Below are 13,746 nucleotides of genomic sequence, written 5' to 3' on the forward strand. Positions count from 1 at the left end.
GGGGTACGAAGCAGGAATCTGACAGACGCGTGGTGCAGGTCTGTAGTATAGGAGTAGAACAGATAACACCAGCACCACGGGACCGTTGGCAAGCATGACGCAAGCAATCCAACCATCTGGGTAGCGCCGCAGCGCGGCAACTAGCTGAAGTGAGTGTTACGTTTCGCCTTCGACGCGCGGTATAGCCGGCGCGGATGCAACGGACGCCGCGGCTTCGTTCAAAGCGGCGGTCATTTGGACCCGTTCAGTGCTGCCGTAACGCCTCCCGCCAAGCGCGTCCAGGGCCCGAATTACGGAACTCGCTCTAAAGTTGTAGAGCGTTACGTCAAAATGACGACAGCATGACGACAAGGCTAGACGTCAACGCGTGACGGAACGCGGAATCAACCAATGGCTAGTAGGGTGCCGCCCCGGAAGAGTTTATTTGCACGACAAGAGGCCAATTTGCACGGCAAGGGGCCGTATGCTAACTTTTTTATAAGAATACGCAGTGAATAAAATAAACATTGTTTTATTCTTACATAAAAGTGTATTTCACTCTCACTGCCATGAAGTAAAACAAGAAGGACATTCACTTTTGCAAATAACTGCTTTCGTGGGTAAGTTTTGTTGCCATGAGGGCGCGCTGGCAGATGTAAACACTGAACATGGCGGCCTTCTAAAAAACAGCTGATCCCACGGCTAGTTCCTGCTTTTTTAGGCGTCGTCTGAAATCAAGGTTCAATTTGGTTGTCCAAAGTGAGCGGATAACAATTATCGAAGCCAGTGAAGGTCACGGGCCTCCAGAAAGGAACCTGCACGAAACGTCGGGCCCGAAAATCGACGAAGACAACTTGAGGTAAGCCTGTGTTATTGGTTTAAAGATGCCACATGCCAAGCATATGATTTTGGTTCTGTTTCTTTCACTTTAGCAAATACAAGGCGTCCACGAAGCACGGCTTGTTGGATAAAATCAACTTTTTTGGCTTCATAAACGTCTGGCACAAATGATTCAGTTGGGAAGGAGCAAGAACCAAGCAAGGCGGTTGGGCGCACGCTAACAACCTTGCTCGTTTTCGGTCGTTCTTGGCTGTGCTATAAGTTGCTGCAGCGCAGCACACGCATATGTTCCTGTAAAAACATATTAGCCCGAACTCAGAGCAAAGGTTTTTCCCTGTTATTCCCTGCTTTCGAAAAGCGGAACAGAAACTATTCCCTGTTTGTTTTCCCCGCTGTGTTCGCTGCTGCAATTCTCTAAGCGGGAATTATAGTCTCGAAATGGCGCCAACTCGAAGAATGCCTAGCGAGCAAGAGCTAATCGTAATAGAGTCTATGAAGAGCCATCCGCTCTTGGCTCGGGCTTCTGCCGACCTAACAAACTCATACACAGCTGTTGAAAAGCGCGAGCTGTGGATCCAGCTTGCGTCGATTCTCAACAACAAGGGGTCGGCCGTTTAAAAACATGATGTCTTTGCCTTGCGCCTTGCTAGCACTGTTTATTCCATCTGTGGTGTATTTTAGTCTCGGAGGAGGTGCAGGAATGCATAGACAAGTGGTTGAGCATTATTGATTGCTTCTCTTTTGCTAGTGCTCTTTTAGTTTCATGGTTTGCCAGTACCAATCAGCCGCACCTTTTACCCTGTTACAGCAGAGGAGATGAACGGGGAGCCTCAGCAAGTTGTCGACAAGACACACGGAGCCCCACAGACCGTGAGTTGGCTTTCCATTATTCAAGCTCCATACTACCCTTTCTGGCAGCTGATTGAAAGTAATAGCACTATACTCTCTGGCAGCATTTGCAGCAGTAGCCAAAATACTGCAGATATTCTACAGTACACACAAAACTATCTCTCTCTGGCTTTGCCACGCAGTGCAGAATGTTTATTTCTCTTGCAGTGAGGCTGTGACATCTCCTAGCAGTCTACCAAATGTGCACATGAAATATGCTACTACAATGCTGCCCAAGATTGCTGTCCTGTATATTTATGTCAAGTCCTCTAACACATTTTACCAAATGTTTTGCGTATTCCACCACGTGATGAGCACATTTTCTTTCCCGACAGCTACACCGGTGCCCTCGCCGCAGCCCTCACAGCAGCACACACCAGGACCCCCACTGCAGCCCTTAACGCGTGCCACGCCTAGCCTTCTTGGGAAGCGACGGCGAGACGATGGGGCCAGTAAGGTGCTGCGCCAGATGCTGTATGAATCGCATCGTTTGGATTCCCTTACTGACGCCCGGAACCGCCAGGACGCTGCTTTTCAGCAAAGCATGCTGGAGGTGTGTACTCGCTGCGCACACTTCACTTTGAAGAGTCGAAGCCGTCACCTGAAGCATAAATATCAGTGCTCTCTTTTGAGCACCTCTACTTCTGTTTTGACGCCTCTTGTGGGAGGTGGTTGGGACAGCTGAGTTTATGAAACTGACACGAGTCTTCTACAGCCATACTTTGTCCAAAATATCTCAGCACCTGAAATTTTACATAAAGCTTAAGCGAGATCTCAAAATTGGTTGTCAGTAATAATTTGTAATTGGAAGTATTTTTACATGCAGGCCATATGGGAGGTGACAGATGCTGTGCAGGCGTCAAATGGTCAGCAGGAGCTGCTCATCCAGAATGTGAACCTACTGACGCTAATCTTACAAAAGCAGCTTGAGCCACCTGCACCACATTGAATTGTTCATATTTATGTCATTATTTGCTTGTTTTTATTTTTATGAAAGAACCTCTTCATATGTTTATATTTATTCAAGAACATTATTTACTTCTCTGCCAGGTGCAGACTCATTGAACTATTTTTAGTTTGCTTGTTAAAAGTTCTGTTTTATGTGTTTGTTTATTTACATTGTCTGCTTCTCTGTCAGGGTTCTGTTTTTGTATTTATTCAAGATCATCTCTGTCATGTGCCATAGCATCATTTTTTTATTTCTTGTAAGCTCTGCAGGCCCGGATGCTTCACACTGTTTATTTTCTTCCAGTTATGTAATTTAAGCTCTGCCAGGTGTGAAAACCTCCTATACTCTTTTATTTTCAATTCCTTTCAAATGTTTACCTGCAGCTGTGGCAGGTGCACAAGGTGCAATTTCTAGTGCTTGTTTTCTTTCATTGCAATATGTGGGCAAGTGCAATATGTGGGGCAAAGTTGTTCTGAAGTGACTGTAGTTATGAAGGGCATCATAATATGGGGATTCTGGATAAATTTTGAACACTTCGATTTTGTGTCTGTTAAGGTTGTTTGCATGTTCCTGAGTCGTTTTTTTTCGCATTACTTTTCCTGCTTTTCCGTAAAGTGTCCATTGTGTGCATTGTAACATGTTATATCCTCAGTAGACCCGAGGAAAAATGAGGCTTGCCAGCATTCGTCCAAAGTCGCTTCTGAACTAGTGTTGAATGCAGGCAAAAAAAAATTTGGCGGATGCTTGAGCTCCGCCTTTAAAGGTATGATGCAACAATGTTAATATCTCTCGTTTGTGGATCCCTTTACAACTTCAAACGCAGCCATGTTGGCATCATTGTCTGTGATACTCGTGTGTCTTTTACACGTAACATGATTTTTTAGTCCAGTAAAATCTACGAAGAGCAATGTCTTATGTAGCACTTGCTGTGCATTCCACCAGTTATGCAATGTGTTTCAGAAAACTGCAAACCAGGGCTGCATCGGGCCTACAAGTCTGCACAACATGGCAAACCTGTGATTACTAGCATTCAAGCTGGCAGTCAAGATGAAGCTTTTTTTTTTAAGGGGCAAACAGCGTGTAAGACTTAGACGGAAAGCAAAGAAAACATAGGACGAGTGCTCATCCTGTGTATCCTGTGCTTTCCGGCTATGTCTTTCGCACTGTTCGCCTTAAAAATGTACAGCCAACTCGCTCGTTTGGCCAGAGTGTAAGATACAACTGTTATTGTGCAATCTCTGGGCAGCACTCGACAAGGCATATGCAAATCACTGTTGATGCTGCATGCTTTTGTTTCCCTGCTGTGTGTTACAGTTGGCAAACTAGTATGAACAGCTGTGGCGAAAAAAATTATTGTGACCAATGAATAAACGTGGTGCAAAAACAAACGCTTTACTGGTTCCTAGCAGTCTCCACACCACACTTTTCCCTCGTGCACATTCATCAAACACATAGTTACAGCAAGCAACTGTTTGCCTAAGTGGGCAGGTCGACGTAAGCAACAGCGAAAGACGGTGTACAAGGATGCATTTCACTTGTTGGACGAGCTGTTTCGGCGTGTATTTCGACTTGAGAAGGAGAAAGTGCAGTAGATGTGCGGCAAGCTTGCTGATGCACTGAAAGGCGTACTGGTGACCACTGCCGGTGGAGCAGCAGTTGGTGTGTGCACTTCATATCTTGACACTGGAGGCTTTCAAGCACACGTAAGAAAAAGTAATTTACAAATGCTGGAATGTGGCTACCAGTGGCCAAGGGCATCATATCACACAGGGGCTCACGCACTAACAGAGGGCAATGGCACTGCCCGTAGCAAGAGTGGCTACGACAACTCGCCACGCCAGAACGGCGAGTCATTGCAGCCACAGCTGCCAGATGGTCTAGGGCTTACTGCCGGTGGTGCTGCTGTTGCCGCTGCTGCTGCCGCTGCGGCTGTCGCCGCACCATCTGCAGGTGTGCTTGCCTCTGCGGACAGGTTGTGCCAAAGATGCCAATTATACGGTCTCGCATGGCTCTACCACGCAGGTAGGTCATGCGGGATTTTGTCCCCGCCAAGTACCCGGCAAGCAGAGGTGGTCCATTGTTGTCAGGGTCATCAGTAGTGTCGTCTTCGTCTGCAGCCAGGGCTTCTTCAAGACAGATGTTGTGCAACGCAGCACACGCTGCAATGATGACCACCGCCCGCTCCGGCTCGTAGTGGAGTGTCCGGTACCTTTGAAGGCACCGGAAGCGGCTTTTGAGAACACCAATGCAGCGTTCCACAACACATCGCATTGAGGTGTGTGCTGCGTTGTACTGCCCTTCTGCAGTGTTTGCACCAGGATGCCCTGACATTGGTGTGAGCAGCCACGGCTCCAGTGGATATCCACTGTCTCCTGCACGACCAAAATTTGCAGTGAAGTGTGTTGTTGCCTATGTAATAAATGATTCATATCAAGCAGCTCAAAGCCAGTATGCTGAACCAGAATTCATAGGCATGCAGAATATTCATGACTAAGGGGTACCTTTGTAAGCACAGCCTTCTAGGTTAATGATGTACTGTGATATCTTACACGACAATATGTGCACAAGATGTGCACACCTCTTCTGCCTTGATGTTTTACGCTTGAAATACGATTCACTTTAAAACAATGTTTCTTGTGCCTCTGCACCAGCAGTAACAGTAAATACACAAAAATAAATACGATACATCATATTGTTGCATGTCATCCATGTTATAACCCGCCTCTTTTAGGTATGAGCCACTGCTGTAGCTTAATACGTGCTGTCGAAGTGCTGCTTACCCAGAAGAAACTCTCCATCCTCCAGCAGCCCGTGCTCCACCTTCCGACGCAGCCGTGAGTAGCGCCAAGAAAAGGCATCGTGACAAGACCCCGGGCAGCGAGGGTCGACCGCAAGGATCTTCATGTCTGCGTCGCAGATCTGCGAGAAACACAGGCAGACAATCTTGGACGTGAACTTCCACTGTCGAGGTCGCGGCTTTCGAACCCATGCGGTCAGAAAGCCAGTCTACTCACGATCATGGTGTTCATCGCATAGTATCCTTTGCGGCTCCAGAATGCTGCCCGGTTTGCTGGGTCTCCCCGCGGCGCTTTTATGGCAATCAGCGTGCCGTCGACGCAGCCGACGACGCCTGGGATGGTGCCGCGGGGAAGGAAGGTCGCCTTCGCTGCCGCTTTTTCCTCGGGGTGCGCCGGGAAACGCACCCATCCCTTCTGTGCGCCGACTTCAGATGGCCTCAGCCACACGCCGCACGCACTTGCTCACCGTCGGTTGTGCGAGGCCGACGGTCTGCTCGTTGCCGACGCACACTTGAAAGCCCCCGGAGGCAAAAAAACGGAGAGCGCACAGCACCTGCCGCCGCACCGACAAAACGCTCGTCCGTACGCCTCGCAGTTCGTCTGCAAGTTCGCCGCACAACCACTCCACTTTCTCCTTATCGAGTCGAAATAACCGACGGAACAGCTCGTCCTCGTACACCGTCCTTCGTCGTTGCTGGCGCCGACGTTGCCGCCTCCGCCACCAATAAACAGCAGACGACGCCGCCGCCATTTTCCCTCTAAAACTCTGTAGACCGACTCTTCGCGGTCGCAAAAAACAGTCTAAAACCGCGGGCATAATTAGGTGTTCAACGTCATGCGTTTTTTCTTGTCCGTGACGCCATTGCAGCTTCCCGTGACGCAACTTTTCAAAATGGCGCCGGCGACCAATAGGAGCGGGCATTTTAGAGCGCTCTCAATTGTAGAGCGGTCGGAGCGAGTTCCGTAATCCGGGCCCAGGCAGGTTTTAATGCCACGTGTCGTCGTGTGTGCGTGTGTGTGTGTGCATGTTGGTGCCCACGCTTGTCAAAGCGCGGCAGCCGGGGAGAGGAGCTCCCCAACTGGGAGGCGAGGAGGTCTGACCGGCGCCGGCCCGGCGGACGCGCACGTCACGTCTGAACATGTCTGAGCGTCGCCGTATCGGGCGCCTCATCCCAAGCCGTTCCTTCTTGCCCTCGACTCCGAGGGTATAAAAAAGGCAGCTGCCCCGGACGCCAGAGAGACTTCGATTTCTTCCTTCATGTAACGTGGTCGCACTGACCGGCTGCTCTTTTGCGATGCCAGAATAAACAAGTTGTTCTGTTGCCAGTCGACTCATTCTTTGCCGGGACCTTCGGATGTTTCCAGCTGTGCCCCAGGCCGCCAGGCCAACGCTACCCTTGGGGCTTGCAACCCATTTGCAACAACTGGTTGCCAGCGGTGAGATCGCGACAACGGAGGCCAGCAGCGAAGATATGCGGTCAACTGTATGCTGAGCAGCTCAACGACCATCCGGGAGCAGTGCAATGAGCCCTGTGTGATGACTGGTTGCCTGCAGCGGAACGACTGCGCTGAATTCTTGGCTGCGAGGTTTGGTGAGTGCGGGACTTCCTTCTTCTGAGTTTTGCCAGGCTTTTGTTAGTGTCAGAAACAGAGCTGGTAATTGTGTTGTCGTTGCTGCCGGGTTAGTTTGCGGCAAGACAATAGTAGGCAGTAGAGAAAGCAGCATTCGGAGCAGCCATGAATTTGAAGTCGTTGCGCAAACCGAAATTGCTGGAGCTTGCAAGAGAGTTGGGTCTGGATGTCTCAGACAAACTCAGAAAACCAGAACTGCTAAGGGCTATTCTTGAGTTGGAGGCTGAGGATGACGAGCTGTCGGAATGCCTTGAGACCATTGAGGAGAGGGAGCAAAAAGAGGAGCGCGAACGTAAAGAGCAAAAAGACGAGCGCGAACATAAAGACCAAAGAGATAAAGACGAGCGCGACCGTCAACACGCTTTGGAAATGAAGCGTCTCGAGGTAGAGATGGAACGCGCTCGTAATGGAAGTCAGGCACACGGTGCAGGAGAACGGGTATCGTTCAAAATGACTGACCTGATGCGGCCGTTTAAGCTTGGAGAGGACATTGGTTTGTTCCTGGTTAACTTTGAGCGAACGTGCGAGAAGCAGGGGTTCTCTCGGGAAACGTGGCCACAGCGCTTGCTCACTTTCTTACCCGGCGAGGCGGCCGACGTAGTCGCTCGCTTGAAGAGAGAGGAGGCAGAGGATTTCGACCAAGTGAAATCGAGTCTGCTAAAAAAGTACAGGCTGTCAGCGGAGGCGTTCCATCGGAAGTTTCGGGAAAATGAAAAAGGCAGAAGTGAGTCATATACAGAGTTTGCCTACAGGCTTATGTCAAACATGCAGGAGTGGCTCAAAGAAGAGAAAGCGTTTGGTGACCACGAAAAAATTCTGCAGTGTTTCGGGCTCGAACAGTTTTATAGTCGGTTACCTGAGAACGTGCGGTACTGGGTCTTGGATAGGCCAGACGTTAGTACAGTGGCTAAAGCAGCCGAGCTAGCCGAGGAGTTTGTGACGCGTCGGGCTCGCAGAGCTAAGGACGGTCAAAAGGGTGAATTTGGCTCCAAGTCTGAGAGGCCGAAGTTCACACCCATGAGAGCAAGGGGGGACACACGTTGTGCGGATGCGAGTGAAAGCAGTCCGACCGAACGTAAGGAGACGGCGGCAGCCGAAGCCGAACGCAGAAAGCGGTTCGAGAGGAGGCAAGCGCGCGTGTGTTATACGTGCCAGAAGCCGGGTCACTTTTCGGCGCAGTGTCCAGAAACAAAAAGAGAAGTCGTGTGTTTGTCATTATGTAGCACTGACGAGAACATGAAGCTTCTCGAGCCTTACATGCGAGACTTCCTCGTGAACGGGAAAGAGTGCCGAGTGCTTCGTGATTCCGCAGCTACAATGGATGTAGTTCACCCCTCTTACGTAGAACCCGATATGTTCACGGGCGAGTGCGCATGGATCAAGCAAGCCTTGGAAGCTCATAGCGTGTGTCTGCCCGTAGCAAAAGTGCTTATTGAAGGACCTTTCGGAGCACTTTAGACGGAGGCCGTAGTGTCATCTAGGCTGCCCCCCCAGTACCCGTACCTATTTTCGAACAGGTCCGATCACCTCCGGCGCGAGAAGGGGCTTTTGTTTGGTGAGGCTAGCGTTCAGGCCTTAACCAGATCGAGAGTTCGGGAGCTCGCTGCAAAGGCGGTAGTTGCGGGGCCGACGTTGTCGAACAATGAGAAAGGGTCGGAGGAGCAGCAAGCTGATATTCAGAGCACGTCCGAACTGAATAAAATTGAGCCTGTAGCGTTGAAGGCACCAGGTACTGGAGAGGAAATGCCCGACACGGGAAAGTTAGAAGAGCTTCCGGTCGAGCTTCCGGGACTAGGCTCAGTGACGAACAGGGAAGACACTGATCAGGTCATTAGTGACTTAATCATTAAAGCACCGCTGTCGGCTGAGCAGAAAACCGAACTACACCAACTCTTACAAGAGTTTCAAGGTCAGTTCTCTGAGAGGCCTGGTAGGACTTCTGTCCTTACTCATGATATAGAACTTACCTCCCCAGAGCCAGTACGATCCAAGGCGTACCGGGTGTCACCCCGCCAGCGCGATATTATGGAGGCTGAGGTAAAGAAAATGCTACAGCTCGGTGTTATTGAGGCGGGTGAGAGTGATTATACCTCCCCTTTGATTTTAGTTGAGGTACCGGGCAAGGAACCTCGTCCTTGCGTCGACTACCGCAGACTTTATTCCATCACTAAGGATCAAATTTATCCGATCCCTAACATCGGGAAGCGCCTTGAGAAAGTTAGTAGTGCTCAGTTTATTTCCACCCTAGATCTTGTCAGGGGTTATTGGCAGGTTCCACTTACAGAAGAGGCTAGTAGGTATGCGGCGTTCATTTCATCAATGGGAACATTCCGTCCTAAAGTTTTGAGTTTTGGTTTGAAGAACGCGCCATACTGCTTTTCAAGCCTCATGGACAAAGTGTTGCGGGGACAGGAAGAATTCGCTTTACCGTATTTAGACGACGTAGCGATATTCTCCGCATCCTGGTCTGAGCATATGGCACACTTGCGGGCAGTGCTAACCCGCCTGCGCGAAGCGGGCTTGACAGTCAAGGCTCCCAAGTGCCAATTAGCACAGGCCGAGGTTGTCTACCTCGGTCACGTGATTGGACAGGGTCGTCGCCGCCCCTCTGAAATAAAGGTGGCCGCTGTGCGAGACTTCCCGCAACCGCGCACGAAGACCGATATTCGGTCGTTCTTAGGTGTCGCCGGCTACTATCAGAGGTACATCCCCAGGTACTCCGATATCGCGGCTCCTCTGACGGATGCTCTAAGAAAAACAGAGCCCCAAACAGTCGTCTGGGGCGAGACAAAGGAAAGAGCTTTTAGCGCCCTAAAGAGCGCCCTAACAAGCCAGCCTGTGCTACGATCGCCAGACTACACAAAAGGGTTCGTTGTTCAGTGCGATGCTAGTGAGCGAGGCATGGGCGTTGTACTGTGCCAAAGGGACAATGGAGAAGTGGAACAACACGTCCTGTATGCTAGTCGTAAGCTGACCTGTCGTGAGCAGGCGTACAGCGCCACCGAGAAAGAGTGTGCGTGTCTCGTGTGGGCCGTTCAGAAATTGTCATGCTACCTAGCCGGCTCGAGGTTTATCATTGAGACGGATCACTGCCCTCTCCAATGGCTGCAGACCATCTCTCCCAAAAATGGCCGCCTCCTGCGCTGGAGCCTCTCTTTGCAACAATATTCCTTTGAGGTGCGTTACAAAAAGGGGAGTCTCAACGGTAACGCCGATGGCTTAAGTCGAAGCCCGTAACGTAGGAATCCGCCTCAAAGTTGTTTGTTAGTGATGTTTTCTTCCTGAGGCAGGATTTTTAACATATTGCTTTTGTTTAGTGTTTCAAAGTGATTATGTGCTTTCTAGTGCAATTTTCCAATTTGTGGACGCGTTCTGAGTGCTGCTTGACTACTGTAAGGAACTAGGCAGTAGTATAAAAGGGGAAAGAGCCTGGCAGAGCTTAGTGAGAGTTGTCTCGTGCTTGCTGACTGAGCGGTTGCGTTTCGGCGTAGTTCTAACGCTTGCTGGGAACGAACACAAAAATGGCAACTCTCCCGAAGTGACTTTGTAGAGTCCTGTGTGATCCTGAACCTGAGAACGAGGCCTTCTCTGTGCGCTGCGCTCAAGCAACGTCGAGGGACGACCGGTTTCGATTACGAGCATCATCGAGCGACATCCCTCCGGACAGCGGATGCAGTCCCCTGACCATCGGGATCTCCTTCTCCCGGCGGGGCGGTCTGTTACGTTTCGCCTTCGACGCGCGGTATAGCCGGCGCGGATGCAACGGACGCCGCGGCTTCGTTCAAAGCGGCGGTCATTTGGACCCGTTCAGTGCTGCCGTAACGCCTCCCGCCAAGCGCGTCCAGGCAGGTTTTAATGCCACGTGTCGTCGTGTGTGCGTGTGTGTGTGTGCATGTTGGTGCCCACGCTTGTCAAAGCGCGGCAGCCGGGGAGAGGAGCTCCCCAACTGGGAGGCGAGGAGGTCTGACCGGCGCCGGCCCGGCGGACGCGCACGTCTCGTCTGAACATGTCTGAGCGTCGCCGTATCGGGCGCCTCATCCCAAGCCGTTCCTTCTTGCCCTCGACTCCGAGGGTATAAAAAAGGCAGCTGCCCCGGACGCCAGAGAGACTTCGATTTCTTCCTTCGAGTGACGTGGTCGCCCTGACCGGCTGCTCTTTTGCGATGCCAGAATAAACAAGTTGTTCTGTTGCCAGTCGACTCATCCTTTGCCGGGACCTTCGGATGTTTCCAGCTGTGCCCCAGGCCGCCAGGCCAACGCTACCCTTGGGGCTTGCAACCCATTTGCAACATGAGGCATACCGGCGGCTCCCATTGCGAAGCAGGCGATGCGGCTGTCATTGTAAAAATAGAGGAGGCACTGCCAAAACATTTGCTGTATGATGTAGAGCCGACTACAAAATTGCGTTACGAATAATAAGATGCAATTTATTGAGTGCCACTTTGAAGGGATATACGAGATAGTTTTTAAAGGGGCACGGAAAGGGGTGTTTGAGCTTGGCTTTAAAATGTTTGCACTATGTAGAGTACAGGCAACCGAGCGTCCATGTCGCGTACGAGGCCTCAAAAGCAAGAATGAATGAATGAATGAATGAATGAATGCAAACGGGAAAATTACAGTATTTTTAAAAATTCCCTCTTGCGCACCGCGTGGCAACGCGTGGTGCCGGGCATTGGCGCGAAAACCTGGCAGACGACGTCACGCCCCGCAAATGACGTCAGCAGCCGGGGGTTATCGTTGGTTCACAGCGTCAAATTCTTTCAGACATCACGCGCTACCGCGGCCACTCCGTGCGCGCCGCAGCCGGCGGATGTAGGGGAGGGGCCGAGTGAGAGGGGCCGGCGGAGGAACTCCGCCGTCCTGGCGTGCGAGAGAGGAAAAGGCGCGAAGACGCGGAAGTTCAAATTTTTGTCTGCATATAACTCAACGTCCACAAAAAGCATTAAAATAATTCTTGATGGAGGATATTTGTGAAGCGGTGTCTTTTAACATCCTAGACATATCGCACCTTTATTGAGACAACCTTTCTGGGTCCCTTTAAGTGCGCGCGTGTCCGCATTATCCAGTGTGCCGGATGCGGCGTGAGCACCAGGGCTCGTTGAAGAATAATCCATGAGGGCACCTGCCAGATCATTGCTAGGCTTGCAAAGCAAATAAACATATCTTTGAAGGAGCGAAGTTTACGAGCAAGTTCAAGGAGCTGGGAGAAAGAAATCGTTGCGACTTAAACTAGGCGTACAAGTGTGAGTGCACCACCCGTACGGCTCAGAGAGAATAGGTTTTGCAGAACGACAAATGTAGAATAAAATTATTGCGATAAATTATTGGGATAAAATTACTGCGCATGTTAACTTTTCGGATGCGACCTTTGTACTTTCATATCGTGTGTTGATTTGCTCTTTTTCTCAGTAGAGATTGCTATTTTGTGTTGCCATTTCCTTCAAGACAACGCAGTAGGCTATATAAAGTCTGGTGAGTTTCTCCAATAAACCGGTTGGGAGTCGACCGCCAGACTTTTCTCGTTCATTCCTTCTGTCTTCGGTCTATTTCCGCGCCGCGTTAACCTTGACCTAAGTATTGTGAAGGCAAAGCACGCAAACCTGCGCTCCTTTCTGACCAAGGATGCAGGGAAATTGCGGTAGGCAATCGGCTAGAAAAAGAAAATGGCCCATCGTGCCTTTTGCGCATTGTTAATCATGCCCCCATCCCCTTATGCGGAGCCACGGTTTTCGAGGGTTGACGAATTGGCGAAAGTTATAGGTATATTTTCGACGCCATGTGCTGCAGGCATTTTAAGAAATCGAAGGTGTAATGCGTTGCACGCTCACCGTGCAATGATATGGTTGCTGTGCAAGTGGCTCGGCCTCAATAGCAAATCGCTCCGCTGCGTACCGGTGCTATATCTCTGGGTATCGGTGCAGGCTTGGCCGAAAACATTTAGCAACAGCATTGCAGATCACTGTACTTGCTCTTGGTCGCGGCGAAATATACCTACTTTCTCAAAGCAACTACATCGGGGAACTAGTTTTTGGGCACGCACTGGCATGCTAGATTTGGCTTTGGTGGTTGTTGAACCTCTCAGGCATATTGATTTCATTTCGGATCACCAACATTAGAGGCGAAGTCTTGCATTCAGAGCGAAGTTCTGTTTTTGATTTAGTTCTGATGTTTAGCACTTCATCTACATATTTTAGTGACATTTCACCTGGCTGATAACTGCTAGCAGGTAGGAAAGGGATATAAGTAGAAACAACGTACGCTTTGTGTTGCGCCTAGCTGTCAGCACTTTCTTGCATCGTGTAGAACAAAGAAAACCGTTTGTTTTTCTTTAATGATGTGGAAGGCTGGAAGCAAGTTTCAAGTTATTCGGTACAAATAAGTTCATTTGGTGAAACAAAATTATATCCATTAAAGTTTTTCGCCCGTAATAATGATTGTAGATGAAATCACTGGGACCTGAAGGCCCCATTGAAGAATAAGCAGCGCGATTCGATTCTAGCTACCAGTGACTGCTTGTGTCGTCTAAATATCGCTTTTTGCGCATTATATATGTTTTAATAAACGTTCTATCCTCCGAAAAAGATGTCTACATTCAGCGCAAGCACTTTTGATGTCGAAATTGAACAGTTTCAAGAGCAGCCTATAACACCTGTTGATTCAT

At 50.0% G+C, this 13,746-nt stretch overlaps 2 long non-coding RNA genes across 2 annotated transcripts; both read left to right on the forward strand.

Moving 5' to 3' along the window:
• Positions 1–538: 538 nt before the first annotated feature.
• Positions 539–2,125, forward strand: LOC144124572 (uncharacterized). The gene is made up of 3 exons (XR_013313231.1): positions 539–838; positions 1,628–1,689; positions 2,043–2,125. It is a non-coding gene; the product is annotated as an uncharacterized LOC144124572 (long non-coding RNA).
• Positions 2,126–2,136: 11 nt separating this feature from the next.
• On the forward strand, positions 2,137–2,787 carry LOC144124573 (uncharacterized). The gene is made up of 2 exons (XR_013313232.1): positions 2,137–2,260; positions 2,534–2,787. It is a non-coding gene; the product is annotated as an uncharacterized LOC144124573 (long non-coding RNA).
• Positions 2,788–13,746: the final 10,959 nt, after the last annotated feature.

This window comes from Amblyomma americanum, chromosome 3, assembly GCF_052857255.1.
Source record: "Amblyomma americanum isolate KBUSLIRL-KWMA chromosome 3, ASM5285725v1, whole genome shotgun sequence".
NCBI lineage: Eukaryota > Metazoa > Arthropoda > Arachnida > Ixodida > Ixodidae > Amblyomma > Amblyomma americanum.